The 4,258-nt window shown below is 39.0% G+C and overlaps 1 protein-coding gene across 1 annotated transcript in view; it reads left to right on the top strand.

The window, feature by feature from the left end:
* Positions 1-4,258, top strand: part of LOC106875432 (coiled-coil domain-containing protein 81) — a 69,096-nt gene that overhangs the window by 29,304 nt on the left and 35,534 nt on the right. The gene's annotated exons all lie outside the window — the stretch shown is intronic.

Below are 4,258 nucleotides of genomic sequence, written 5' to 3' on the forward strand. Positions count from 1 at the left end.
TATATGTATGTATGTATGTGTGTGTATATGTTTGTGTGTCTGTGTTTGTCCCCGGTTTGGCAAAAGAGACCGATAGAATAAGTACTAGGCTTACAAAGAATAAGTTCTGGGGTCGATTTGCTCAACTAAAGGCGGTGCTCCAGCATGGCTGCAGTCAAATGACTGAGACAAGTAAAAGAGTATATATATATATATATATCATCATCATCGTTTAACGTCCGCTTTCCATGCTAGCATGGGTTGGATGATTTGACTGAGGACTGTTGAACCAGATGGCTACACCAAGCTTATATATATATAAATTGTCAGTAGCTCATATGTCTGAAGAAGAAGCATTAGAGCAGTAATGTATTTTTTAATTTTTTTTAGGAAAGACAACAAGCAGGCAGAAATGTTTGCACTTTGGGTGAAATGCTTAGTGGTATTTCGTCTGTCTTTACTTTTCGAGTTCAGATTCCGCCGAGGTCAACTTTGCCTTTCATCCTTTCGGGGTTGAAAAATTAAGTACTAGTTGCGTATTGGGGGTGGTCAATCTAATCTCCAGATAAGATGCCATATGCTACTGGTTCTTTGCATGGCCTATCTATAGATATACATTATTGTGCTGAGTTGCCTGATGTATTATTCATGTGGTGTATAAACAAATGTCACGACTGCTTGGTGATGTCAATGTGAAGACACACAGAGAATCAGACAGACACACACATTGACATACACACATACATGAATATATACATGTGTACATGTGCCTAGAGTAGAAAAGAATATGTTGTTTTTTTTTATTTTAGGAAAGGAAAAGCAATGAGCTGGCAGAAACATTAACATGCTGGGTAAAATGCGTAGCTGTATTTCGTTTGTCTTTACGTTCTGAGTTCTGATTCCACCGATGTTGACTTTGCCTTTCATCCTTTCGGGGTCAATAAATTAAGAACCAGTTGTGTACTGGGTCGATCTAATCAACTGGCCCCCTCCCCCTCCCCCCAAATTTCAGGCCTCATGCCTAGAGTGGAAATGAATATATTTTTTAGGAAGTTAAAACTTATGGCTGGTCAGTCACTCTATGACTGGCCATAACTTTTAATTTCTTCATATATATATATATATATATATATATATATATTGGGTTGTCTTGAAAGTTTGTGCCGATTTATAGTAGTTTACCTTTCGACTTATTTGCCATGAAACCACCTCAATTCTTGGAAGGTGGGTATTTTCAAGTTAAAGGAAAGATGGAGATGCATTGTGCAACAAAATGGTTCATATTTGGTTGATTAAAAATGTAATGGCGAGTATTTATTGACCTTTTTCTTTCCTTTAAAAATCGGCATAAACTTTCTGGACAATCCAATACACACACACACAAACACACACATATGCACACACACATATATACACACGTACAACTATCTGTATGATATCTCTCGCTATCTCTCTCTCTCTCTTTTTCTATCTATCTATCTATCTATCTATATATATACATATACTAGGTTGAATCAAAAGCTTTTTAGGATTTTCACTGTTGATTTTTTTTATTTTCAGATACAACATATAAACATTAATTGTTTATTCTTTGCTTTATATCCTAGTGTTGGATATATAATTTAACGAAGCAGTCGATTCTTAGACTGGGTGTTGTGTTGTGTTCTTGAGCAAAGCACTTCATTTCATGTTGATCTGTAATCATTTTGTCATCTTACAGGTGGCACCCATTTCACTTGTACTGGTAATGTCGATTTGGTGGAGAGAGTGAGCTAACATACAACACAAACATTTGATCACTATAAACAAATCATCTGTGTGGTTGTTTAGTAAGAAATTGTCGAACCCTCATACGGCGTCTAATGATGGGAGAGTCTATCATATATATATGCACACACACACACACACACACACACACACACACACACTTTGTAAAAAGTGGGTTTTTGACATTTTGAGCATAGCTCTTCATCAGGAAGGAAAAAGGGAAAAGTCCAAAGACTGTTGCTGCTATGATGTCAGATATGTTATTAGTGTTTTTAGTACTAGTGGTGGTGGTGGTGGTGGAGGTGGTGATGGTGATGGTGATAATGGTTGACATGTTTTTGTTGTTGGTGGTGGTGGTTGCATTGGTATCAACTTTGATGGTGGTGGTGGTATTCCTGTTTGTGGAGATGTTGATATAATGTTGTAGTTGTTGCTGAGCATTGTGGTGTTAATGGGATGTAGAGAGTGATAGCGGTGATGTTGGTAGTGGTGGTCATGGTGGCAGCAGTAGTTATGGCGGTGTTGGTGGTTCTGCTACTGTTGCTACTGCTGCTGCTGCTGATGATGATGCTAGCAATGATGATGGTTGGTGTTATTATTTTAGAGATGATACTGGAGATAGATAATCGCTTCAGATTCACATCCAGCAGGATTTAACTATTTGTCTATTTACAGCTCCCTATCACAGACCCCCTAACCTTGTCTTTTTGACTCTCTCCCCCCCCAGTTATTTCCAACTCCTTCCTCCCTCTCTTTTCCTCCTTCTCTCCCTCCTTCTCTCCCTTCCTCTCTCCCTCATGTCTTTTTTTCCCCAATCTGTCTCTCTGACACTCCCACAAACTTCATCCATTCATCTACTCCACCCACCCTGCCTATCTATCTGTCTGTCTGTCTGTCTGTCTGCCTGCCTGTCTGAATGCCTATCCATCTATATATCTGTCTGTCTGCTGTCAGTTAGTCTGTTTATGTATGTATGTATGTATCAATCCATCTACCTGTCTGTCTCTATCTATCTATCTATCTATAGGTCCATTCATCCATCCATCCATCCATATTACAGTTACCACAATTTATAGTTAGTTAACCCTCTACCACCTACACCCCATAGCAGGGGGCTCTCTACTGAGTGAAGCAAAGTAAAGGGTTTCAGTCAGGAGTTGTTGGTTTAATCTGAGACAAATCAAAGCTTGACTGATTAAGGTGAAACTAAGCTGTATGTAATCTAAGCTATTGTTTTAAGAAACAAGTCATAATTTTAAACAAGAAAACAAAAGTAAATGGATGGCCTGTTGGTGAAGTTTGAGGTGATGTTATTGTAAAAATTGATTTTGAACTGGGGGGTGGGGTATAGTAATTAAAAAGGTGAAAAACTGGATGTTTTATATTCCTTTCTCCCAGCATAATCACCATCATCAACAGACATTCACACAGACACACACACACACATTTCTCCCCCTCCCCATACATGTGCACACATGGTCTAACCATATGGTTTCATTCCTAACCACATGGTTTTGGGTTCAGTCCCACTGCATGGCACTTTGGGCAAACATCTACTACTATAGCTCTGGGTGGATCAAAGTCTTATGTGGATTTAGTAGATGGAAACTGCAAGAAGCCCATAGAATATCATCACCATCATCATTCTTAAATGTCCGTTTTCCATACTGGCATGGGTTAAATGGTTTGATTGGAACTGGTAAGCTGGAGAGCCGCACCAGGCTCCTGTTGTCTGTTTTGGCTTGGTTTCTATGGCTTTCCTAATGCCCTTCCTAATGCCAACCGCTTTGTGTGATGGGTGCTTTAACATCACATCGGCACAGGACTCTTACCTTCCGATCTTCTTCATCAGCAGGAGCAACCTTGACACTTCTGCAGACCTTCTTATATATATATATATATATGTGTGTTAAATAAAATGAAACAACAAAGCCAAGGCTGTGTGGAATTTTCAAGATTTTTATAAAGAGAAAGTTAGTCTTACATCTGTTTCTGGGATATTAGGGATATTCCTTCTTCCCTTCATACTTCTTATTTCCATCTTTTTCCAAAATAACTCCTTATATTGAACTCTACTATTTCCTTCTATTTAACTCTCTCACATCATCTCTGATGAAGGAATATCCCTAATATCCCAGAAACAGCTGTAAGACTAACTTTCTCTTTATAAATGTCCGCAAAATTCCACACAGCCTTGGCTTTGTTGTCTCATTTTATTTAACATATACAGTGGTTGGCGTTAGGAAGGACATCCAGCTGTAGAAACTGTACCAAATCAGATTGGAGTCCTCAGTCAAATAGTCCAACCCATGCTAGCATGGAAAGCGGACGTTCAACGATGATGATGAATGATGATGCTCATACAAGACCTGTATTAGACCCCTCACTCATTACCGAACGGAGAGTTTAACTACGGTCCTTCCATAGCACTTACATAGCCTTACTTGCCACCTTAGGTCTTCTGGATACCAATAATTATCTCTCTCTCTCTCTCTCTCTCTCTCTCTCTCTC

Source organism: Octopus bimaculoides, chromosome 15 (genome assembly GCF_001194135.2).
Source record: "Octopus bimaculoides isolate UCB-OBI-ISO-001 chromosome 15, ASM119413v2, whole genome shotgun sequence".
NCBI classification, from domain to species: Eukaryota; Metazoa; Mollusca; class Cephalopoda; order Octopoda; family Octopodidae; genus Octopus; species Octopus bimaculoides.